Here is a 27,514-nt window from a genome sequence, read left to right on the forward strand (position 1 = left end):
ACATCGATTCCCACTTGTGCGCTCTGGAGCAGCGTGCTGACACGATTCACCTCATGTAAAATGTTGTACCCGATGGTAACCGTCAGCAGGAATTTCCATGACATGATCTCTTATTCTAGGCTTCTGGCTGCAGATGTGGTTCCACTGTCACCTTTCTGTGTGGCATGTTCAATCAGTGACAGGAGCGATTTGTCAACATCGGCAAGCTGGTAGCGCAAGACTTTCACACTTTCCACGCGGCACTCCCATCGCGTGTTGGATATGGCCTTGAGGGTCATCTGTGGCACGTTCTCCTTGAACAGCTCCCATCTCTGTGTCGATGAACTGAAGAGTATAGACGTTACAGCACGCCAAAGAATCTCACAGACTCCACAGTTGATTTTGCAGCATCAACGATGACTAGGTTTAGGCTGTGGCTAGCGCATGGCATGAACAGTGTTTTTTTTTTGTTAATATCTAGTACCCTCTTCTGCACCCCGCTATTTTCCCCCCGCGTATTGCTCCCTTTATCATATGCCTGCTCCCTGCATTTTGGGAATTTTAATCTTAACTTCTACATCTGCGTTAAGAACACGTGGGTTCTGCCTGAACCCGTTGCGTCAGGCACTGGTAGGATACTGAAAAGATACTCACTACCAGCAGCTCCGACATTGACTTGTCATGTGACAATGCGCAGTGTCACAGAGAGCTGCTCTGTGTGTGCAGCGTCAGTGGCGCAGTCCATTATCACCGAGTACCAACGTGATTGTTTTACTCTCTCTGTCATCGCTTCCAGTGTCTTGTCTCCAGTAAGTGTGATTAACTCATTTTGTATAGTTTCCCTATGTAGTGTTCTGCAATTTTTTTTTCTCTGCTCGTCTGACATGTTCGCTCATCACTGGGTCGAACTCGGCAAGCAGCTCCACCAGCCCGAGAAAGTTCCCATTATTTGGTTCATGTAGGGTGGGATTGTGGGCACGGAAAGCGAGGTTTCGTGCTGCAAGGTGACAGACTATGGAAATAAACCACTTCATGACGTCATTCCAGTGTCCCCCCCCCCATCCCACCGCCATTTGCATTTCTTGGTGCGTGTTGTCAATGGCACTGTGCTTTATTAAGCGCGTTTCCAATTCACGCCAGCTATCCATGTTGTCACTGTGAGCATTTGACTTATCATGATCCTGGTGTGTGAGAGTGAGTCGCTCCCACACTCTGAAACCTCCGCAAGTGAGACTGTGATTTCGTTTCCTAAATATGCTACTGCAGAAACAGAATATTGAATCAGATGATCTTGAGTAGACTAACCATGATCTGCGAATGGTTTCTCCATTTTTCATCTTCATAAAATATCTGCCCTTGGTAAAACGACGGCGTGATTGGCTCTGTGGAAAGTTAAAGTCCTCTAACTGAACGGGACCTCTCCTAACAATGTCGATCCATTGGTCACTGGTAATATGCGTTGGCCCAACGTGCGGGGTCGGTCTCTATGAATGTTAGTGGGGCTTTCTCTCTGTCTGGTGTGCTGGTGGCGGCATCTCCCTCACCTGTCTCAGCTGTAGGACTGTCATCATGCTGTGGTGCTTGTTCATCAAACAAAGTCTGGTCATCATTATCACCATCTGTTTGAGTAGAATTTTTCTTCTCATTTTCATTTCTCTGATTATCCACATCTCCTGTACCGCTTACACTGTCACTTGGCTTACAGCCCCATGCTGTGACGATGGTGCAGCAGCTATTGCAGTCGGCGGGCATATTAGAGATGCTGGACCAAAGGAAGATGTAACTTTTGGGAGACTATTTAGACGTTCTGTTTTGTTGTCTAATATTTTCAGTTTTTCAGCCTCACTAGGATATCAGCGTTTCACTTTCCTCTCATTCTTTGCTAACATCAATGTTTACAAGTGAAGTAAATGTTTTACTGTATTTTCTCAGATGTCAGTCAGCGAGCGCCCACTGGTGGTTCGGCTGGGAATAGCAGGAGAATATTGTGGCGTCTGGGAGCTGTGCATTAAATATTTGCATGTCAGTTGGGAGCTCCTGGGAGAGCGGAGCCAGTTTCAGTTGAAGTGGGTGAAACATAGCTAAGGCAGCCTATACTGATCCAATTTTTCCAGTCATCCCCACTCCCCTGCCTTCTCCCCATACCTTTCGATGCCCTGGCTGATCAAGAACCTATCTATCTCTGTTTTAACTTAGTTATTCTGTCATACCGTCTGACAGAATAAATAATGCAGCCTAAATATACGTTTTACGGTCGCCATTCATCAGAAAAAAAAATCAAGGGAACAGGGAACCACTTCTCCTTCTCTCCAAGTCTGCAATCTCTTAGCCAAAGCTACCTTACCCCGTCGTAGGTTGTCCTACTATCCCCCGTACACAAACACATAAGGGTACTACTGAAATAACACCCCGAACCTTCGTTTCTCACACAACGTACTGACAATTTTACTTCCGTCCAGAGTCTTCATTTTCAGTATTTTCTCCTGTTGTTTTGAATCAGCACGTGTAGCCGATACCAGACCATTGCTTAGACATGTTGCTGACTTTACCAATATCCTTCTGAATTCCCTTAGTTAGTCGACCAGGATGAAGATGTTTATCACAATAAGATATGAAAGTGATCATTACCGTGAAACCCACAGCATCTTCTACCCCAGTCCTTCTGCCCTTACCGGAGGACCCTCCTCATCCAAACCCGTTCCTTCGAAGCATTGTCCTTGTATTTCTTGCCAAAATCCATTCCATACTATAACAGAATATCCCCTCTGAATTTCCCAACATCGATCACTGTCGCCCTAACACACTCCGGTTGTCTCCCCCTCGCCCCGTGACCGGTCGCCTTCTTGAGCTCAGTTGCGATTGCCGGGCCGGTGTGTCCCCCGGATCTCTCCGCTCCACCACCTCAATTTACCGCTTCGGGCCTGGGTACTCCCCACTCCCAGCTGCTTTAAAGCCGCTGCGGCCGTTGGGTGAGGTAAATTAATGTCTTCTGCTGTACAGTGTCAATCAGGTACAAGGGCGGAGCCACGCCGCGCATGCGTTCGACTGTCAGCACTGATCGAAGCTCAGCCAGACCTTCCCCCAATTCGCTTTATGAGACTCTGAGCAGAGGTTTTGGGAACTGCAGGACGGGCGGCATGGATATAAACCCACAATTAAACATATGTCCACTCGGATTGTTCTCTACAAATTGTTTCATGCGTTCCTTTGCCTGTCTTCTCCATACAGTCACACATACGCACTGAAGGGGACGGGCTGGGCGTTGATAACTCACAGCAATAGTCCCGGTTTAATGTGTTCGGAGTGACGGATTCGGTCACTGAGTGTAACTCCGATCGGCGCTGAGATACAGACTTGCTGAGGGAACATCTGGATAAAGAGGTTGAACCTAACGCTTCTCGGAAAACTCTCACGTTCCAGGCTCACTGCAGACTTGTTCCATCGTCTCAATCAACATTTCAAAAGTTTTTTTTTTTTTTTTTGTTGGCTCAAAAATGACTTGTACATCCAGTTATTATTTGAATCAGGAAACAGTCTCCCCATCGGGGAATTGAACCCTATCTCCCATATGGCGGGCGGGGATACTAACCACTAAACTGACGAGGATATACAAGGATATGGAATCTGTCACACGGATTTCAGTGTACAGGAGAGCTCATAGAGTCACCCTGACGTTTGTTTGTTGAGTGTGGATAGGACGCTTTTTATTCATCCCCTTCTCACTGTGTGACTGGTGGAGTCTCAGGATTCTTTCGCGATTCAGTCACTTACTGTGTTCAAGGACTGGCCAAAGGAAGGGACTCTATCAGAGTGTGGTTTGAAAGGACAATTATAATCAGGATTTATTTATCTATTTAGTGATGCGCGAAGCAGCATTCCATTAACGGCTCTTCGACTCGTTCAGGGCTCGGTTCTAACTCAGTCTGACTCCTGGATTATGCTCGCCGTGGGTGACATAACTCTGGTCTGTTGGGGATGGCGACATTAATTTACCAGAATACGACCTGCAACAGAGTGAGGAATGATCCGACAGAAAGCAGCTCGGGCACTGAACGTCATATGGAACTATGGGAGACACCTCACTACTCAAATCCTTTGCATCGTCATTGAGCGATGGTGGTATAGTGGTGAGCATAGCTGCCTTCCAAGCAGTTGACCCGGATTTGATTCCCGGCCATCGCAGATTGTACAGTTTTAGACTACAAAACAAATCATTGAACAAGATCTACGCAGAACCAGCCAAGTAATCGTGTAAGATTTATTCAAGAATCATGGATCAGAGATGGAATTATCGTTCCTCAAGAGTTTCGCGTTAAATCCTGTTCTGACTTTATACCAGATTCTACAAGAATGGACACTTCACAGGAAGGATCGGCAGGATTTGCAAAGTGTTGCCTGATTAAAGTGTTGGAGCTTGTTTCCCTTCATTGGAATGTCAGAGCCCGAGAGGAAACTTGACCGAATTTTGAGGTAGAAAATAATGAGGTATATAGGCAGATAGTCAAAATTGATTTCCCATGGTAAGCGTTTGAAATTCTAGAGGGAATAAATTCTAGTGGGAGAAAGTGTAAAGAACATGATTTTAGACAGAGTGGGGTGGGTGCTTGAAACGGGCTGCCAGGTTCAGAGACGGAAGATAAGCGATGTGTTTAGATGGGCACATGAATATGTGAGCGTGGAGCGACATGGATATAGGCACAAAGAGAAAATCAGCGGATGATGGAAATCCAAGCAATACAGAAAACGTTGGAGGAACTCAGCAGGCCAGGCAGCATCTGAGGAATGAAAAACAGTCGACGTTTCGGACCGAGTCCTTTCGTCCGGTCTGGAGAGCAAAAAAAAAAAACAATGAGGAATCAGAGTTATATGGCGAGGGGAGGGGAGGAGCAAACACGAGGTGATAATAGGTGAACCTGGTGGGGGGGGGTGTATGGAGTGGTGAATTAAAGACTTGAAACGTTGATTGGTGAAAGACATACCGGCCTGGAGAACAAGGAATCGAATAGGAGAGGACAAAAGGCCATGGAAGAAAGAGAAGGGGGAGGAACACCAGAGGGAGGTGATGGGCAGGTAACAGATAAGGTCAGAGAGGGAAAAGAGAATGGAGTTTGGTGAAGGAGGGGACATTAGCAGAAGTTGGAGAAATCGATATTCATGCCATGAGGTTGGAGGCTACCCAGACGAATATCATGTGTTGCTCCTCCAACCTGAGTGTAGCCTCATGGCGACAATACAGGAGGCCACGGGCTGAGATGTAGGAATTGGAGTGAGAAGTGGAATTAAAATGGGTGGCCACTGGGAGATCTCGCTCTTTCTGGTGGACGTAGTGCAGGTGCTCTGCAAAAGGGTCTCCCAATCTTTGTCAAGTCTCACCGATATTAAGAAGGCCACAACGGGAGCACTGGATACAGTAGATGACAGGAAAATACTCACAGGTGAAGTGTCGCCTCACCTGGAAGGATTGCTTGGAGCGCTGAATGGTAACGAGGGAGGATATGCAGGGACAGGTGTAGCACTTGTTCCACTTGCAAGGATAAGTACCAGGAGAGAGATCGGTGGGGAGCGGTGAACGTACGTGGGATTTACATAGGGAACGGATCACTGCAGAGAGTAGGGGGCGGGGGGAGGAATGCAGTATTTTCTGGTGGGATCCCGCCGGAGATGGCGGAAGTTACAGAGAATTGTGTGCTGGAGGTGGAGGCTGGGCGGTGGGTGGGGGGCGGGGGGTGGTGGTGAGGACAAGACGAACCCTGATAGACTGATAGACTATCATGATGGACTGTTCCACGTAGCCGACAAACAGACGGGCATATCTGGAACTCATGCCAATGTCTGTGGTTGCACCTTTTGTTTGAAGGAAATGGAGGAGCTGAAGGAGAAATGGTTGAGTGGGGACAAGTTCCGCCAGACGGAGGTGAATGGTGCTGGGGAGAAGCTGGTTGGGTCTGGTATACAGATGGGTCCCGGGTAGGATCAGATGGACACTTGACACGCAATATACCCCGTTATGATGCTGTACTGTACTGATTACTTATCTGCACTCTGCTTTCTCTGTCGCTGTTAACTTTTATTCCACATTTTGTTATTGTTTTATATTGTTCTCTCTCAATACACTGTGTAATGATTTGATCTCCATGAACAGTGTGAAAAAGAAGCTTTTCACTGTATCTCGGTCCGTGACACAAACAATTTTAATTCCCGCTGAACGTGATGCGGCAGTAACAGGGAACGCCGATCTCCAGGCAACGCAGCGTTTCCCGGCTGGCACTGCAACGCACAGTAAAAGCTGCTGGATCACCAGCGTCCCTGGGTGGGCTCGAACCACCAACCTTTCGGTTAACAGCCGAACGCGCTGACCGATTGCGCCACAGAGACAAGTTGGAAAAGGCTTCCATAAATTGTCCATTCCGGCGTTGGAAGATGCTGAATGGTAATCCATGCTTTATACTCGGCTTTCCACAATCTGCATGAATGGTTTGCCTCAGAGGGTGACGGACAACGTAAAACAGAAAACGCTGGAACCACATACTTTTCAGAATTAGAAGCGGAAATACCATTGAATTCCCAGTGCATTGATAAAACATTCGGCCATGAGTACAGACTCCTCAGGAAAGGACATTTTACATGGGATGTAATCACTCTGTCCCGGGACGGATGAGGACAGCATCGATCCCGGGGTCAGAGTAACAGGACTGTTCCTGAACTAAACGCTGAAACTGCCGGAAATACTCCGCAGTTTAGGCAGCGTCTGTGGAGGGAGAAACCGAGTTCACGTTTCAGGTCGATGAACTTTCACAGCTCCGAGCTCGCAGTTAGGCGGAAGGAGTCTCACGGAGTCTCTGCAGGGTGACCTGAGCTGGATGAGGGCACCGATTCCACTCGCCCTCTCCTTTCTGACTCTTTGAACTGTAAACCTTAAATCAAATGCAAGAGCAGCCTTTGTTTAACTTTTACAATGTGGCAGAGGCAGATGAAGCAAATATTTCTGGAAAAAGTGTTCCACGTCACCGTGTGTTACGCCGAATAACTCCGAGATACAGAGTCGCTGAGGGGAGATTTCACGAAGCTGAACACAAAGTCCTTCCCTTTCGATGGACCCTCCCTTCCCGGGTCACTGCAGATCGACTGTTCCACATCCCCAAAGAGCCGATCACTTCAACCCCAAACTCGGATTTAACCTCTTTAACTATTTTCAATTTACGCTGAAAATTCGAGTTGCAATTCCATTTAATATGGACACAGCAAAACCGTTTCCCTGTAGGAGAAAATAACCCCCGTCTTCCCTGTGACAGACGGGGTTGCTAACCACTAAACTAATGAAAATCCAATGCGAAAGAGCTGTCTGTCGTTAGGATGTCCGAGCACAGGATACTAAGGGTCACCCGATATTTGTTCGTTGACTGTGGCACCGGCGCTTTTCACTCACACACTTCTTACTGTGCGACGGGAGAGGTCACGGAATCGCTTCCGATTCAGCTGTGTCTTGTGTAAAGCTCCCAATTCGGTCTGATTGTGTTGGGGTGAGGAACATTTATCACCAGGATTTAACTGATGCAGGAAAATATTTTCCAGATTTTCCACTTTGCCCACACTGGAAAGTCTGGCTCTATTTCTACTCCCTTCGAAGTAATTAAGTTTTGCACCAACAGACTTGGTGGGCGTACCAGTTCTAATAACAACTGGCATAGTAATGTATGGGGCTTACTATGCATGAATATACGACTGTAACCTGACTAAAGTAGTCCACTTGTCAGATGGTAGCAGCAGGGCCGTGCATTCCCTTTGACAACCGTGGCTCAAACTCCTGCATGGGAGTGCGCAATAAACTGTGGTGACGAGAAGAAGCTGGTGTCCCGAGTTTTATTCAGATTCGACTTTAACATTTGGCGTCGCGAACAGGATCCCAATATAGGGAGTATTAAGCAGACGGGCTGAGTAAGCGGCTGGACCACTCTGGGGACTGCGGAGACCGACCGAACGCCCAACAGATATTTTACATTTAGTCCCTCTGCGTTAATTCTTTTGGAGCTACGGTCCACCACCCATTGCATACCTTGACGGGATCGGGAAAGAATTTGTCGGGAGATTGGTATAAAGTTGGCAAACTTTACTAAGTGGGCAGGAGGCGGTACCGGGTAAATTTTATCAAGTGGGCAGGAGGCAGAAGTACCGGGTAAATTTTACTAATTGGGGAGGAGGTACCAAGCCGGGTAAATTTCTCTGATTTATCGATTGAGCAGGAGGCCTTGTGCCATGTAAATTACTTAGAGAACATGGGTCAATTGCAGTCGATTGATACGAGTGGGCCAGGGGAGCCCTACACCATATGTGTGAGAGTTTTCCAGACGAGGGAAAAAAATTGGGAAATTTGAGTGCAGCACTGAATAAGAAATTGAGGAACAAAATGTGGCCACTGGCGGTGGAACCTGGGATATTACATCATGAGAACAAGCAGTAAACTTGATATGCACAAAAAACTGTGGAAAGAAATGGAAATTTTTGAAAAGGGAATGGAAGGAAAAGGAAGATGTAAAGTGGAACAGTATATTATTAGCAATTTGCAGGAACAATGCTTGTGACAAAGGAATAGAGGTATGTACGGCAGAAGGAACGCCAAAAAGTTGGGAGACGTGAAAAGTGGAGTGTGAATGGGTGTATGGGCGCCTAAAAGGAGAGCAGGAAAAACAACGTAAGCAAACCAATGCCGGCCTAGATAGGACATAAGGGCAGGAAGCTTAGTCTAGACTTCGAAATAATAGGGAAACAAGGGATCCCGAACCATGTCTGGCATACCGGTCCTGTTTGAGGACAGTGACCGTGATGAGGAGTGGGCATCCACCGTACCCCCCCCCCCCCCACCTTCCCAGGGCCCAAGTACACCCAGTGCTCTCGAATCCCAATCCTCCCAGTAATCAGATACGGTGGCCGTTCGGATAAAACAGCGGCTGCAGGGAAGGGGAGGTACCTATACCCTGAGATCCAGAAAGGGAATACCGAGGATTATTCCGAGACAGGAGGGAAGAATCCAATAAAACACCAGAGTTACCGGCTCCATAAAGACAACTGCCAACCGGAATGCTGTTCAATCCACGAGGAGGAGGAGAGACAGCCCTTAGTGATTCCTGTGTGTGCACCATGGAAACCTCCAAAACTGATAATGATCATGAATCAGGCCCCAGATAGAAAAACAAACAGTACAGTTTGCTCAGTATGTCCGCAGTACTATACAAATGTATAATGCCACCCCGCAAGACTTATTCGGTCTCTGCTGCATGATTCTCTCAGCTGATAAGGGGCAGAAATGGAAGGCAGAATTATGATACCAAACCGATCAGGACTTACAGGCGGGAAACCATAATGAGAATGAACAGACAGACCAGATTATTCAAGCCTTGGAACGAGCTCCCCAGCAACCTGTAAACATCTCTAAAGTACATGAATTCAAAACTAAGCCTGGGGAATCGGAACCAGACTATTGGGAGCGATTTGTAGCCTGCTACTGCACTTTCACAGGAGACCAAGCCTTTAATAACGGGAATCCATCCCGCCGGTTTAATTCTTTACTCCTCCAATGCTTACCAATTAAGTTAGCCAACGTAATTAAACCAAGTAATATGGATTGGCCTGACAATGATTGGAATGGAATTCGACGAGCCTTGACATATTATTATGACCCGACTTTCGAATCCCGACTAACACCGAAGGGAACTAATATTAAAGGTGAATATGTTCAGCGGGAAGAAGGAAGCGAAAGGGCTATATCTGGGGGCCTGAAATGGCAGCAAAATCCTACCAAGGGACAGGCGGGGGCAGCAACCCGTTCGGAAATTGACAAGCAAGGATGCTTCCTACCGTGAGAACCACGCCTCATGAAGAGCCCAATGTGATACTGCAAGTTGGTGGAATTACAATTCCTTTTATGATTGATACGGGGCAACCACATTCACACTCGATGAGGAAATAGTATCGGAAAAGGGACTCCAGCGACCAGACGCTACAATCACTCTGTCTGGGTTCGAAGGCACGGAGCGTACGTATTCACTTACTGCAGGTGGAATTGCAGGGAAACCAGTGTGAGGTTTTATTTACAGTCACCACCAGTCTGGGGTGTAATATAGCAGGGAGATACCGGCACTGTCCGTTGGAAGTCGAGATTCTATGCACAGACAAGTGTATCCCCCTGGGACGAGTGAACAACCGACAGCTTCTACAATTTCCGATACACCCCCCCCCCCCCCCCGTGGTGGTCACATAATCTGGATAACACTGCGTTTGAATCCCTTCTGCCAGCGGCCGACCCTCACGTGACTCTATGCTATTACTCTACAGGTAGCTCAACTGAGGGAAGCCAATATTATGCAGCCCTTGAGGGACAGACGTTCCCAGTCACGGTGATTGGAGAGGTTAAAGGAAGAGAAGGCTGTGCATTTATGGCCGAAGTTCCTGATTTCCTTTGGCGATAGACAGGACCGGTGGTTCCCCATACCACCTTTAGGGTTTTCCCTGTGTTCAAGCCAAAGATCCGAGGGTTCCTTGCCTACACCTTGACGAAACAAGCCTCCAGCACCGAGGGAGAATAGCAAAACTTGGCCGCGGGCCAACTCCGATAATGGAAGGAGTTTGAGGTGAGTACGGAACATCTGGTAAGACATTATTTTGATATTGACTGAACCCAAGACGTTGTACCCCATTTCTGGGCAATTGCAGGCCATGAAGTCGGCGGCACCAACTGCCCCATTGTCCGGATCACCGTGAAAGAAGGACAGACTCTTCCATCTATTCCACGATACCCACCTCAAGCCAGAGGCAACGTTTTTTTGAAGATAGAAGCTCTTTTGTGGCTCCAGCAGGAAAACGATATTCTGGCCATGCAATAGTGACGAACAGTGAAATAATTGACCAGACCTCTTTTGAAGCAGCTGTCGCAGCCCAGAAGACTGAGCTGTTTGCTCTGACTCGTGTCTGTATCCGAGCAACAGACAAAAGTGCGAACGTTTATACAGATTCCTGTTATGCATTTGGAATTGGATATGACTGCGGGGCTCTCTTGGAACATGGGAGATTTGTGACAATCTCTGGCCACCCCAATTGTAATGCCTCCATTATAAACAACTTACTCACCGTTCTACAGCTACCTCGAGTTTTGGCTATTATAAACTGTCGGTCCATTCCCGCATGCCCGACCGGGTCACTAAAGGCAATGCTTTGACTGATAAGACAGCAAAAAGAGCGGCACGATCCTCGGTAGTTGTAGCCCCTCCGGTTCCCGTCAATCAACCTTCCGTGACTTAAGCAGAATGTGTTTGCCAGACATGCGGGTGGTACCTATTTTTCAGGGGGAGACCTCTCATAGGAGCGCAAACTGTAGTCCCAGATAGGGTGCCAGAAAGACCACGACCTAGGAATTTGGACTACCCCAGCGGGAAACGTTTGCGTTCCTACACAGTTTTTACCAATATTGGCAGATAATGTGCTGTGGCATGCAAAAGTTTGGGCACCTCTGGTCAAAATATCTGTTACTGTGAATAGTTAAGTGAGTAGAGGATGAACTGAGTTCCAAAGAGTCATAAAGGTAAAGTTGAAACATTCTTTGCAATATTTTAAGCAAGATTAGTGTATTATTTTTGTTTTCTACAGTTTTAGGGTGAAAAAAAAAGGAAAAGAGCAACATGCAGAAATCTGGGCACCCCAGAGATTTAAGCTCTCAGATAACCTTTATCAAGATCTCAGACCTTAATTAGCTTGTTAGGGCTATGGCCTGTTCAAAGTCATCGTGAGGAAAGGCGAGGTGATGCAAATTTCAAAGTTTTACAAATACCCTGACTCCTCAAACCTTGTCCCAACAATCAGCAGCCGTGGGTTCCTCTAAGCAGCTGCCTAGCACTCTGAAAATTAAAACAAATGATGCCCACAAAGCAGAAGAAGGATATAAGAAGATAGCAAAGCGTTTTCAGGTATCCGTTTCCTCAGTTCGTAAAGTAATCAAGAAATGGCAGTTAACAGGAACGGTGGAGGTCAAGTAGAGGTCTGGAAGACCACTAAAACTTTCTGAAAGAACTGCTCATAGGATTGCTATAAAGGCAAATCGAAACCACTGTTTGACTGCAAAAGATCTTGAGGAAGATGTAGCAGAATCTGGAGTGGTGGTGCACTGTTCTACTGTGCAGCGACACTTGCACACATATGACCTTCATGGAAGAGTCATCAGAAGAAAACCTTTCCAGCTTCCTCACTACAAAATTCAGCGTCAGGAGTTTGCTAAGGAACAACTGAAAAAGCCTGATGCATTTTTGAAACAAGTTCTGTGGACTGATGAAATTAAAATAGAATATTTTTGCCGCAATCAGCAAAGGTATGTTTGGAGAGGAAAGGGTGCAGAATTTCATGAAAAGAACACCAATCCAACTGTTAAACACGGTGGTAGATAGATCATGCTTTGGGCTTGTGTTGCAGCCTGTGGCACGGGGAAAATTTCACTGGCAGAGTGAAGCATGAATTCAATTAAATACCAGCACATTCTGGAAACAAACATCACATCGTCTGTAAAAAAGCTGAAGATGAAAAGAGGATGGCTTCTACAACAGGATAATGATTCTAAACACACCTCAAAATCCAGAATGGACAACCCCAAGAGGCACAAGCTGGAGGGTTTGCCATGGCGCTCACAGTCACCCGTCATGAATATAATCGAAAATCTGTGGGTAGACCTCAAAAGAACAGTGTATGCAATACGGTCCAAGAATCTGACAGAACTAGAAGACTTTTGCAAGGAAGAATGGGGGAAAATCCCCCAAACCTGAATTGAAGGACACTTAGCTGGCTACAGAAAGCGTTTACAAGCTGTGATACTTGCCAATGAGGGTGCCACTAAGTACTGACCATGCAGGGTGCGCAAATCTTTGCTTCGTGTACTTTTCCTTTTTTTTGTTATTTTGAAACTGTAAAAGATGGAAACACAAAAAAAGTAATATTGCCTAAAATATTAAAGAAATGTGTCATAAGGGCGGCGCTGGTGGCGGACACAATTGCGAGACACAGACACTGAATTTCTGGGATCAGGACTTCACTAGCGAGCTGGGACAAGAACACACACCTGTGCTAGGACATTGGCAAAGCACGCGGCACCAGGACAAGGAACTGGGAACTAGTCACCTGGGTTTGGACTCCGATCCAGAGACTCGACCAGAACGCAAAACCTGGGTCTTGACTTGGGCTCGGACCCCGGAACGAGGCGAGAACATGACGTGGCTCAGGACTGGACATGGCCTGGGTTCTTCATGGCTTGGGTATTTCATGGCTTGGGTTCTTCGAGGTGAGGACACGACAAGGCTTGGGTTCTTCAAGGTGAGGACACGACAAGGCTTGGGTTCTTCAAGGCGAGGACATGACGAGGCTTGGTTTCTTCGAGGCGAGGGCATAACGAGGCGAGGACAGGAAGAAGCTTGGGTTCGGGCTCTGAGCCAGAGACAGGACAAGAACCCAAAACCTTGGTCTTGGATCGGGCTCGGACTCCGGAACTAGGCGAACACTTGACGTGGTCTTGGGAGACAGGACATAGGCGAGGCGACAGGACAGAACGAGAGACTCCTGAGCAAGACGAGGGAACTCCAGTACAGAACGAGGTAACTCCAGCACAGGACGAAACACATGGACAGTACGAGGCACATGATCCGGACGAGAACACGAAGCCTTGACTTGAGATTCAGGAACTGCCGAGCCTTGGACTTGGGACGACAGGAACGCAGAACACAGAACCTTGGACTTGGAAAGGACAGGAACACAGAGCTTTAGTCTAGAGCACGAGAACACGGAGCACTGTACTAGAGAGACAGTAACACAGGGACAAGGAGCAAATGCCAACCCCTCTGCTGGACAGCAGGACTAAGGGCCGGGAGTTCTACACGGAACACAGAGCCAGGAACTCCCTTTGGGAACAGGACTTGTGACCGTGGCTCTACACAGAATGCGGAGCACAACGAGACGGTTTCGATAACTAGGTAGCAGCTAACGTCCGGACCTACCTAGCGAAGGCGTGGACACAGGGTCAGTTCCAACATGGACACCAAGCTCCGGTCTCAATCTGGTGGTAGAACTTGACAAGGTTGCAGGCAAGGCTCTAGACAAAGTCTGCAGGCAAGGCTCTAGACAAAGACTGCAGTCAAGGCTCCAGATACAAGTTGCAGGCAAAGGCTCCAGACACAGGTTGCAGGCAAGGTTCTAAACACAGGTTGCAGGCAAGGCTTCCAAAGGAAGGGGAAGGGAATGGAACAGTCCAGCCTCAGGCTAACAGCAAAGACTGCGTGACTTACCCCGCGGAGGCGAGGACGGGATAATGACGGGACGAATCAGCAACTTGACTCGAACCCAGGGACACTTATATTCCCAGCCCAAGACGAGCATCAGGGGCGTATGATTAAGCCAAACTGAAATAAGGGACAGCCGGAAGACACGGAGTACGGAGTCCACGGACGGGACCGTGAACCGGAAGGCGGACTTCATGACCGGACCATGACATTACCACACCCCACTCTATGGGAGTCTCGGAGCGACCGAAAACGCTCTCCAGTACAAAGGACGACCTAGGCGGGTGCGGGGCGTGTATACAATCAGTAGGGAATCCAGGATGACGGGCGTTAGACGACAGTGTCTGCATTGCTGGTTCGTTCTGTCATAAGGGGGGTGGGGGGGGGCGCTGGTGGCGGACCCAAATGCAAGACACAGACACAGAAGTACTAGAAACAGGACTTGACTAGAGTGCTGGGAAAAGAACACAGACTTAGGGTGGTAAATTGTCTAGGCAAGCGGGACCAGGAAAAGGAACTGGGAACTAGGATCCAGGGCTTAGACTCGGAGCCTGAAACTAGACAAGGACCCAGAACCAAGGTCTTGACTAGGGCTCGGATCCCGGAAATAGGCAAGGACATGACGTGGCTACAGACTGGACACAGCTTTGGTTCTTCATGTCATGGATACTTCATGGACTGAGTTATTCGAGGCGAGGACAAGACGAGGCTTGGGTTCTTCGAGGAGAGGGCATGACGAGGCTTGGGCTCGGACTCCGAGCCAGAGACTGGACAAGGACCCAGAATCTAGGTCTTGGATCGGGATCGGACTCCGGAAGTAGGCGAAAACTTGATGTGGTCTTGAGAGACAGGACTAGACGAGGCTACAGGACAGAACGAGTGACTCCTGGGCAAGACGAGGGACCTCCAGCACAGGACGAAGCACATGGACAGGACGAGAACACGAAGCCTTGACTTGGTACTTAGGAGCAGCCAATCTTGCACTTGGGACGACAGGAACGCAGAACACAGAACCTTGGTCTAGAGCAAGGGAACACGGAGCATTGGACTTGAGAGACGGGAACACAGGGACATGGAACACAGAACCGGCACGCCTCCTTGGAAACAGGACTAAGAGCCGGGACTTGTACACAGAACACAGAGCCAGGACATGTACTTTGGAAAAAGACTTGTGACTGGGCTCTACACAGAATTCTGAACACGACAAGACGGTTACCAGAACTAGATAGCGGCAAACGGCCGGACCTACCTATCGAAGGCGTGAACACCGAGACGGTTCCCATCACTACGCAGTGACAAACTGCCGGACCTTCCTACTGCAGGCGTGGACACAGGGACTGTTCCGAACACTAGGTAACGGCAACCGGTCGGCCCTGCCTAGCGAAGACGTAGACACAGAGACAGATCCAACACTAGGTAACAGCAAACGGCCGCACATATCTAGCGAAGGCGTGGACACAGAGACAGCTCCAACTCAACGACAGACAGTTCCTTATCTTAAGACCGCAAGGCTCCCGTCTCGCTCAGGTGGCATAACTTGACAAGGTTGCAGGAAAAGCTCCAGACACAGGTTGCGGGCACTGCTCCAGACACAGGATACGGACAAGGCTCCAGACACAGGTTGCGGGTAGGCTTCAGACACTGTTTGCGGGCAAAGTTCTAGACACAGGATGCAGGCAAGGCTTCCGAAGGAAGGAGAAGGGAAGGGAATAGTCCAACCTCAGGGTAACGGCAAAGACGGCCTGGTTTACCCAACGGAGACAAGGACAGAAAGGGACAGATCTAACCGCGAGGCAACGGCAAAGACGGCTTGACTTACCCCAGGGAGGCGAGGACGGGATACTGACGAGACGATCCAGCAACCACACTTGAACCTAGGGCCACTTATATTCCCAGCCCCAAGAAGAGCATCAGGTGCATATGATTAAGCCTAACTGAAACAAGGTACAGCCAGAAGACCCTGAGTCCGAAGTCCACGACCGGACCGTGAACCAGAATGCGGACTTCAAGACTGGACCACGATATTACGCCCCCCCCCTCCTACACTTTGGGTGCTTCCGAGCGACCGAACATGCTCTCCAGGACTAGGGACGACCTGGGCTGGTGGGGGGAGCGTATACAATCAGGAGGGAACCCATGATGAGGAGCTTTAGACGACAGTGTCTGTGTTGCTGGGTCCACGTATATTTGTTCGTTCTGCCATAAGGGGGCGCTTGTGGAAAGACCAAATGCAAGACACAGACACTGAAGTACCAGGAACAGGACTTGCCTAGAGAGCTGGGGCAAGAACACAAACTTGGGTAGGACATTGGTCGTCTGGTCTGCTAAGTTCCTCCAGCCGTGACCTTTCATTAGGATCTGATTCTGTGTGTGAAAAAGAATTAAAAGTTGACGGTTTGGCTGCGACCTTTCATTAGGATCTGATTCCATGTGTGTTTATTTGTATTTCAGGCATCTGCAGGATTTCTTCTGTTTGTTTTGTAACTCTGTTTACCACATTGTTTCCATTTACTGATAAATGAGGGGATAGAATAGGGAGCATGGAGGCAGCTGAATTATAATACTTTTCAACATTTATTTCTAAGTTTCATGACTTTCAAAATCCGCTTCAGTGGGTATTTTATTGCAGTTTTTAGTTCCTGTCGGAATTTGCTCTGAGTCATGGCGTAAATACACGTGTTGGTGCAGGAGCTGAGAATCTGCAGCATTCCTGATGCGTGGTCTGTGATGTAACGGGGATCCGTGACAGGATAATGAATAAAACTCATTGAAATCCGTCTATAGATAGAAAATACCACAAATGTCCCCCATAGCAATATAAAACTACCAGTTATGCTGAAGAGCAAAACGATGGATTTGCGTCGGTTCTCCATCTCCCGGTCCTTGTCATTCTCTCCACTCTTTTGTCCCCGGAGCCCCCTGCGGGCTCGACTGGCCGCTAGAATCCGTCTGACAGTCAGAATATTGAACAGCAAAATCAGAAAAAATGGGACAGAAGGGGTTAATATGCGGTGAAACATCTCGAATGCCGCCCATGAGGGAGAGTTTCTGAAGCTCGATTTAGGAACACAGTCCCAGGGAACACCATCAATTATTTCTCCAGGTTCGTATACAAAGTACATGGGGACAGTCTCCAAACAGGCCAGCACACTCACTGTCCCGATAACCACAGCTGCCGTTCTCTCGGTGCAATATTTTGTTTTCAGCTTCTCGTAGCAAATGGCCACAAATCGATCGACGGTGAAAGCGACAGTCAGCCAGACTGAGGCCACAGTGCTCGCAGAAATCAACCACCCACCGAGAATGCACACAGGAGTGATGGACAGGAATGATCGGTAAAAATATATCGCAGCAGTCCCCCTCAGAAGCGGATCCGAGATAACGACCAGGAGATCGGCCGCTGCCATTCCCACCAGGTAGCGGGTGATACATTTGGAGAGACCGCACTTTCCCCGCGACAGGATCACAATCGCCACCAAGTTCACTGGAAGAGAGACAGGGAACAGCAAGTTGAGAAAATACTGAGCGGACGCCAACAGGAGTTTGAGGGGATCCTGTAATATATCCACTTTATTGTTGCGTTTGCCAATGGAAGGGTCGCGAAAGGGCGCAGAGCTGCCGGAGAGAGAGAAGGAGTTCACACAGTAAAATAAAGTCATTATGATCTGAATACGGATTCCTGACTGATGATTGAACTTTGAGGTGGCAACGGAAAACTAAAACTGGGTAACTACCTCCTCAGAATGAATACTAGATGGAACATTTTCTACCGGCGCCTTCCGAGTCTGTTCTGGATGAAATGAATAAATGCGGACTCTGATGACGGGATTGTTCCAATGGACAATCATCAGCTTCAATGGCGATCCCTGTCATCGACAGAACAGCCGAAGGATGGAGCAAAGACAGAAAATGCTGGAAACACTCATCCAGCCTGAACAGAATATACGGAAAAAACAGTGAAATTATCTCCTTAGAATTGTTCTCAGAGACACCGCTGACACAATTGTTAACCAGTTTTTATTTCCATACAAGCTGCTTGGGGCTTAGTGTTTCCAGCATTCCCCGAGTTTGTTTCTTATTCCAGCATCTGCCTCATCGCTGACTTTACAACAGAAAATTGCCTTAGTCCAATCTCACAGCAAGAAAGGAAGCCTCCTACTGACTTCATCACATGGAAGCAGGGGAAAGGAATTCAACGTCCAGCAACAAACTCGAAGCTATATGCCATCTGCAACGGTGTCTGATGTAATTATAATAGAATACATTTCACAGTATTTATAACTGTGAAGCACCGCGTCGCTAGTGTTAATTGATTCGTCAACAAGTTCAATGTGTTCTCCATCAACTGTTTTATATTCAGTCATGCAGCACACATCTGTTAAAATTCCACAACAGTTTTGTCTTATAACACGGAACTGCTCGAATTTGCTGAAGTGTTACAACAAGTTAGTGGTTTGATGGCTGCACCAAGCTCAGACAACCGCTCACATGCAAATTTAAACAATGAATTTGTATAATCTTCGTGGGCTGTACCAACACAATATTTTCAAATGCAGTGCAGCTGCTACCAGACCAAATGCACAGAAACCCGAAAATCCCATTATTGATTACAAACCGCTGCCTGACCCGCCCAGTCCCACTGAAGATGAAGGATTCGGTAAATTCCTGCAGCGGTTTGTTTTGAGATCCAAATTCCAGTATCTGTAGTCCCGGTGTTCCCATTATATTCCTGAAATACGGAATACTGGGACTGGTCAGGTGACAGTGGAAAGCTGCGACAGAAATAATCACAACATTGGAACTGAACTTCATCTCCCACCAACGGCAGCTGACACTGCGACTTACCAGGAATTGCAAAAGCTGAAATAAAAGGATAGTAAATGTCTTCTATCCGCCAGATCACTGGATACACCATTTCAGTCAGAATCTTTGATTTCTGTTGTCCCGAATTCACAGATCCGTCAGACACTCTGAGCGGTTATGTTAAAAATGACCCTAATTTATGCAGCCGATCGGTCTCCAGAGATACCGTTATACACCTCACTAACTATCTTAGTCACAGTCACCTGAACAAACACTTTAGTTCAACACCATGGTCTCTGATGTAAATATTGGGGCGACTGGAGATAAATACATTTTTTTGACATTATCTCAGCTGTGTCCCTGGTGGAAGTAAGGCCAGTATCTTTAATTACAAAGACTGAGCTTTGTCACGGAGCAGCTGCACTTACAGATTGCATCTTTTTGTCGATTAATTATTCATCCAAGAAAGGAGACCGGTGACACTGACCGATCCCTACGTCTGCCCCTGCAGTTTCCCGTTTTGAACTGTCATTCAGTCCTTCAGCGTCTTCCTGATCGCTCACACACACACACACACACACACACACACACTCACACACACACACACACACACACACACACACACACACACACACACACACACACACTCACAGATCGAAACAAAGATAAAGTGGAGAGAGAAAGATCTGAATGGAATCGGTAAAATGAGCACATTGCTAATGTACAAACAGGAGAAAATCTGCAGATGCTGAAGATTCAAGGCAAAACAAAGAAGTCTGCTGATTTCCTGCAGTGTTTTGTATGTGGTGTCGCTGATGTAATAGCCTTTTATGAGCTTCTCAAACCTTTCAAATGTCAATAGAAAATTGTAAAGAAGTGTTTCAATTTGCAAAGGAATGGGAAGACTGGTTAAATAATAAAAACAGATACTAGAAATTCGGAGATGAATAGATGCAGGAGAACTGGAAGTGAACGAGAGAAAGACAAGCGTGATGTGAGAGAGAGTGGGAGGGAGAGGGTAGAAGGGGGAGGGAGTGATACGGATATATATGTGTATAACAGGATTGTGATGTACCTCCTGTTCCTTCTAGTGTCTGGTATAGTGGGAGAGTGTGGGATTCAGTCTGTACCTGTCGGTCTTCACTACTCAAAATGCTATACTGAATGTTACAGTATATCAAATCCAGACAGGCCTCCCCTCTTGTTGGTGTATTAGCATACTGGGTCAAAAATCAATCCAGTGTATTGTGATATTACAAGTTGAAACAGTAACAAAATGCAGAATAATGTATAGCAGGTGCAGAGAAAGGTAAATAATAAGGTGTAAGATCACTGGGTGGCAGATTGTGAGGCCAATAGTTCATCATTTAGTGTTAGTCTCATAACAGTGCGATAAATGTTGTCATTAAGCCCCGTGGGACGTGCTTTCAGCGTGATTTCTTATTCATTCCTGTGTCTTTTCAACTTTTTTTTCCCATACGGGAGAGGGGAGCATAGTTTTGAATATTTTACGACAGCGGTTGGTGGGTACTTGACCAACAAAGAGGTGAACATTGACCGTGGGTATATCGGGATATGAAGCTGGGGTTCTAATGAATTCATGTGTAATATTGCATGGAATAATGCGCTTGCAGTGCGGAATAGGGGTTCCTTCTCCTAATTTTAATGTTGGTCCGTCAGTATTTCCCTGTGAAGTAGTAACCAGAACTGCACACAGCACCTCATGTGTGCCCCAACTTGTGCTTCTATAGTTTCAGTAGAGCTACCTGCTCTGGTATTCAGTACCTTCACTCACCAAAGGCAAGTCTCCATCCATATGTGAAGTGACTGACGGAATTAAGCCCCTATCTTCGGAGATCTGTCTACACGATTTCCAGAATCCCTCTCGCCCTCTGTGTTTCTTCACATTCCACCATTTGTTATGTATCCCCTGGCCTTGCTTAGACTCTCCACCTGCATCGTCTCACTTCTTCCTGGGCGTGAAACTTACAGATTTAAATAGGGAAATTTCTTATTATTCATCCACCTATGACATTCAGAACCTTTTAAAATATCAAACATCACTCTCGCCTTCCTTAGCTCCAAGGAAACAAAGCCACACAAGGCACATACTTTCAGAATATTCATTCATATTGGGCCTCCAGCCGGGTACAGGTGTCGATTATAAGCAACGCTTCGATGACAAACTCTGCCATCTTCATCAGAGATGATGCCTGATTGCTTTGTGAATTCAGTCATAAACGATATACGTACCCGGCTAGAAGCCCGAAGAAAGTTTATTTGGCAGATACGCTGAGAAAGCACTAGATCTTTTTTATTCATTCATATCTTACAGGTCTAATATTATTCCAATATTTCTTCTAAACGATCACTGGGAAGGTGAAAATGTAATTCAGACCCTCACTGTGAACTCGGGCTCAGTCTCAGAAAGTCGTAACTGTCATGGATATGGCCCTGACTGTGACCACGGTAACTCCCCTGTCTCACATCGTCTCTTTCCTCCTGTCACCCATGTGCACAAAGAACAGTGCCTTACGGCAAATGAACGTACCATCCAGCTCGCCTTTGATCTCCGAAAGGAAACCGTTCCAGTTACCTTCGATCTGCACCATTCAGCTCTTGTCCTGTGGTCTGATCGTCAAGATCTTCAATGCCAAGAGCGGACCTGTTTTTAAGTTAGGTTCTCAGACAGTCAGACTGAGTCCACTAACACTTTTGGAAACTTTTGCCTGTACCGGATTCTACGGACATATTTTAAGCTCAAAACGAGATGAAGAAACCCTGGTGGTTCCTCTGTGACAAGGAGGGGTAATGTCGGGCAGTGCATTAGTGACAGGAGACTCTTTGGTTGGTGTACATACAGGAAGTACAGTGGCCGCAAAGGAGACTCCAGGAGGGTGTGTTAGCTCCCGGGTGCTGCGGTCCAGGATGTATCAGAGCGGCTGGAGGATATTCTCAAAGGGAAGAGTGAACAGTCCGAGGACATGCTCCGCATTGTCACCGACGTCTTTGTCAAAAAAGGGGAAGAGGCTCTACACAGTGAGTATGTATATAGTTCGGAAAAAGGGTGAAGAGAAGGACATCCAGGTAATTATCTTTGTATTACTTCCGGTGCCAGAGGTAGGAATGGGATGATAACACAAATGAATGAGTGGCTGAGGAGATGGTGCAGGTGGTCAGGGTTGCAAGCTTGGATGATAAGAACATTTAGGCAAGGGTTGATCTATAGGAGAGGGATGAGTTGCACCTGAACTGGAGGGCAATAAATATGCTGGACTGGAGATTTGTTTATGGTACACAGAAAGGGTTTAAACTAGCTTAGCATGGGTCTACAACCAAGTTAGTAAGTGAAGGATCGGACACAAAGTTAAATGTCAGGGAAAGTACAGACAAACAAATTAAGATGAGCAGGCATGATGAGATGGATAGTTTGAAGAGCGAGTCTTTGAATGTCAGGAGCATTATGGGCATTGGTGATGAACATAGAACATGGATCAATAGATGGAACTACAATATTGTGGCCATTACAGAGGCCTGGCTGGGAGAAGGGCAGGGATGTGTGATTAATGTACCAGGCATTCAAAGCTGTAGAAAACATAGAGAAGGAGGTAAAAGAGGGGTCAGTTGCACTACTAATCAGGAACAATATCACAGCCCTCCACTCAGGGAGGACACTGTCGAAAGTTGAGACACTGAGTTCATTTTGATAGAACTCAAGAACAGGAAGGGTGCAATCAAACTGATGGGATTGTGCTACTACCTAGTGTTGGGTAATGACTCTGTTCAGATAACTGACCTCTAAGTGGGTGAGTAGCTACAATGCAGATACTACTATTCCTTCACCTTCAGTAAAGCTCTAGATAAGGATGAAAGATTCTTAAATTGGAGAAAGGCAAATTATGAGGGAATTAAGCAGGACCAAGAAGGGTTAATTGGAAATACATTTTTTTGTTCTGACAAATGCACATCAGACGTCGTTGGAGTGTTTAAAGATCAACTGCACAGAGTACAGAAAAAGCAGATTGCTGTTAGAAGGAAGGACTGGGATGGAAGAAAATGTGAACTTTGATGTCCAGAGCGGTGATGAATTTAGTTCAGAAGGAAAAGTGAAAGTATGTCAATCCTTGGAAATTAGGATCAAATGGAACAGATGAAGGTTATAAAGAAGTCAAAAAGGGCTTAAAAAAGGGATTTACCATAACCAAGAGCGGCCATGAATAGTCCGTGTCTGGTACAATTAAGGTGAATCCCAAGGCACTGTATACATACATCAAGAGCAAGATGATAACTAGAGAGAGGGTAGGACCACTCAAGGATAAACAAGGGAACTTTTTCTTGGATATGCGGAGTGTGAGTGAAAAAAAAAACTTAACAAGTACTTTGCTTCAGTATTTACCAAGGAAAAAGATATGGAGGACTTGAGGACAGGGCTGTATGCATTTGTAGGTAAAGAAGGAGAAAGCATTGGGTCTCCTAATGAGTATTAAAGTTGTCAACATCCGGGGGAATGATGGAATTTACTGCAGGTTTTTGAGTGAAGCAAGAGACGAGATTGCTGGGGCCTTGACCAGGATATTTATATCCTCCCAAGGCAGAGACGAGGACCCAGAGGATGGATGAGTGGCGAATATTATACCTCTATGTAAGAAAGGAAGAAAGGAAAATATAGCGAACTGGCAGGTCATACGTTAATTATACGGGAATTTCAGGAGAAACTTCTTAGGGATAAGATATATCAGCATTTGGAAGCCTGGTTCTAATTATGGAGAGCCATCATGGCTTCGTGTGGGGTGGGTCCCGTCTTGACAACTTGACTGTGTTTTCTGACAAGGGGACGAAAGAGTTTAATGAAGGTACAGCAGAGGATGTTCTCCACATGGATTTCCCTAAATTATTGAACAAGGTCCTTTCCAGGCAGCTAATCCAGAAGATTAGGATGCATGGGGTCCAGAGCGAATTGGCTGTTTAGATTCGGAACTAGTTTGTGCATGAAAGACAGAGAGTAGTGATCGAAGAGACTTATTCAAACTGAAGGTCGGTAACTAGTGGTGTTCATAAGATCATAAGACAATAAAATAAAGGAGCAGAAGTAGACCATTTAGCCCATCGAGTCTGCTTCCCCCATTCAATTATGGGTTGATCCAATTATTCCAGTCATCCCCATTCGCCTGCCTTCACCCCATACCCTTCGATGTCCTGGTGAATCAAGAACCTATCTATGTCTGCCTTAAATACACGCAATGACTGGACCTCCACAGCCGCTCGTGGCAACACATTCCTCAGATTTACCACCCTTTGACTGAAGTAATTTCACCGCACCTCAGTTCTAAAAGGATATTTTTCAATCCTGAAGTCGTGTCCTCTTGTCCTAGAATCCTCTACCATGGAAAATAACTTTGCCATACCAAAACTGTTCAGGCCTATTACATTCAGAATGCTTCAATCAGATCCCATTCATTCTTCTGAACTCCAGGGAATACAGCCCAAGAGCTGCCAGACGTTCCAACATACATAACCCTTTCATTGCTTGAATCATTCCCCTGAATCTTCTCTGAATCCTCTCCAAAACCACTATAACCTTTCAAAAATAAGGAGCACAAAACTGCACACAATACTCCAAGTGTCGTCTCATGAGTGCCTTATAGAGCATCAACATCCCGACCTGAGAACATTGATTGGTCAGTGATATTTTAAATGCATTCAAAAAGGAAAAGGAACCACAAAGAAAGTTTAGAAAGTACACAGTAGACAAGGTCTTTGATAAATATGTAGCAATATGCTCTTTAAACAGAGAGTCAGTAGTGCTGACTGATAGTGGGGGTGTGACGCTGATTTTGCTGAGCAGGACTGGAGAGAATACCAACACACATTGTACATGCATTAAAAACATAAGTGGAAGTGGCGCCATGGAGAAGGTAGGAATGTAGAAAACTCAGTGGTAGAGGAATGAATGTATGCCTGGAGCCAAAAAAAATGGCCAATATACCCAATGAATATTTCATGTCTGTATATATCAAACACGAAGTGATGGAGGAAAGAACTTTCTGGAACGATACGTTGATATTCCACGGCACATTGATAACAAGCTGGTGGGAGTTTCGGGATTCTGAAATAACACGAGGTTGGATAACTCACCAGGACTGGACAGGATTCATTCCAGGTTATTGAGAGGGTGTGGAGCAAGATTCCAGACTGAAGTTCTTTGGAGAATGGTCTTAATTATAATTGTTGCTGCAGAGCATTGGAGATGAGCCAACATTGTTACGCTGTTTAACAAGGGCTATAGAGACTAACCAGCAAACTACACCATTTACATTAAAATTTGGTGCAGTTGTAGATAGTGAAGAAGGTTGCCAAAAGATTCAGCAGGACACACAGCAGCTGGAATTGTGGACAGAAAATGGTAGATGAAATGCTGTACTCTGGGAAGTCAAAATTCAGAGGTTTTGTTCAGAATTCCTCTTCCTATTGGAGTATGGTAGTTATGCCAGTCACGTGCTCTGCCTGATGATGTGGGAGGTCAGGGAGTCGGTCAGTGTTTTCGATAACTTTATTAGTGAGATGGTGACACCCAAACTGTAGGATGCCGGTAAGTTTGGTGACCATCAGGTGAGCAAAGGGGAAGAGTTAGACAGTGAAAATTCCCCCAGTGGCTACTTCCCTCACAGCAAGTAAACGTTCTGAATGCTGATGGTGGAATGAACTATCAGGGCACAACAGCAGCAACCAGGCAGCTGGCACTGATAGTTTCTCTGAAGCCCAGCAGCGGAGGAGGAGAATAGGAGGGACAGAAATTGAGAGAAGATTCAAGATTCTGTGGCTGTAAATGAGATACCAAGTTGTTGTGTTGCTCCCTGAGTACCAGGGTCAGGAATGTGTTGGAGCACCAGTAGAAACTTCTCAAGCGCTCGTGGTGCACACAACATGGTAGAAAGATGGTTGAGCTTGTACACTGTTAGTAGAGGGAATTCGGAGAGAATATAAAAAGCACAAAAGGACAATAGTCTCTAGAGACTCCCACTACCACATATATATAAGGATAGAAATAAAATGACGATTCAAATGAGTATGTGACCTAGAAGCTGATGTGGGGCGGGGGTTGGGGGGGGGAGTGAGGTGTGGAAGATTGAAGTTCTTGGATCACTGCAATTTCTTCTCTGGTAGGGAGACCTGAACACACGAGATTGATAGCTCCTGAACTGGAGATAGAACAATATCCCTGAGATTTGCGAGTGATGCTCGGAATAGTGTAAATGGGAGCGGCAGTCAGTGTGATCCTAAGCAGGGATAATACTGCCACCAATGAGAGCAAATTCAGTAAACAGAATATACAAAAGCACCGACAAAGGAGAAGAAAGAAAAATGGTTTAAACTGCATTTACCTTAATGCAGGAGGCTGGAGAGGTCAGGTGGATGAACTCAGGTGTGACTGATTTTGGGAACTGCTAGATCACTTTTATCTCGTTATAGGTCAATGATTTGGGTGACAGAATTAATTGTTTTGAGGTAGAGTTTGCAGACGATTCAAAGATAGGTGGAGGGCACGTAGTGTTGAGGAAGCAGGGGTCTGCAAAAGGACAGACAGATTGAGAGAATGGACAAAGAATTGGTAGATGGAACATCATGCAGGCATGCATAATAACCAGTAATGGCATAGGCTATTTTCTCAGTGGGCTGAACATTAGAAAAAAAACAAGAAAAAAACAGAGGTGCAAACGGACTTTGTTGTTAGCTGTTGTGTGCTGTAGCAGCGGGCTAAGGGTAGCAGACACCAACAGAATCAACAAACTCATTCGTAAGGCCAGTAATGTTCTGGGGATGGAAATGAACTCTCTTTCGGTGGTGTCTGAAAAGAGGATGCTGCCAAAGTTGCATGCCATCTTGGACAATGTCTCCCATCCACTACATAATGGATTGGTTGGGCACAGGACTACATTCTGCCAGAGACTCATTCCACCAAGATGCAACACTGTGCGTCATAGGAATCAATTCCTGCCAGTGGACAATTAACTTTACAACTCCTCCCTTGGAGGATCAGACACTTTGAGCCAATAGGCCGGTCCTGGACTTATTTCCTGCCATAATTTACATATTATTATTTAATTATGTATGGTTTTATTACTATTTAAATATTTATGGTGCAACTGTAACGAAAACCAATTTCCTTCGGGATCAATAAAATATGACTATAACTATGACTATGACTATGAAGTCCTCCTGCACGATTTCCAAAGATTAACCTGTTGGTTGATTCGGTGGCAGGGAAGACAAATCAATGTTAAAAGCATTCAATTCAAGAGGACAAATATAAGTGTAATGCTGATGTTTGACAAGATATTGGTCAGCCTGCAGTTGGAGTATTGTGAGCAGTTGTTGGCCCCTTATCTAAAAAAAAAAATGCTGACATTGGAGAGGGTCCAAAGTGGAAA

At 46.3% G+C, this 27,514-nt stretch overlaps 1 protein-coding gene and 2 non-coding genes across 3 annotated transcripts in view; 1 reads left to right on the top strand and 2 right to left on the bottom strand.

Moving 5' to 3' along the window:
- The window catches only part of LOC140189013 (uncharacterized), a 1,003,756-nt gene that overhangs the window by 417,859 nt on the left and 558,383 nt on the right, over positions 1 to 27,514 (bottom strand). The gene's annotated exons all lie outside the window — the stretch shown is intronic.
- Positions 4,090 to 4,161, top strand: trnag-ucc (transfer RNA glycine (anticodon UCC)). Its single transcript has one exon. It is a non-coding gene; the product is annotated as a tRNA-Gly (tRNA).
- Positions 6,281 to 6,354, bottom strand: trnan-guu (transfer RNA asparagine (anticodon GUU)). The gene has a single exon. It is a non-coding gene; the product is annotated as a tRNA-Asn (tRNA).

This window comes from Mobula birostris, chromosome 28, assembly GCF_030028105.1.
Source record: "Mobula birostris isolate sMobBir1 chromosome 28, sMobBir1.hap1, whole genome shotgun sequence".
Classification (NCBI taxonomy): domain Eukaryota; kingdom Metazoa; phylum Chordata; class Chondrichthyes; order Myliobatiformes; family Myliobatidae; genus Mobula; species Mobula birostris.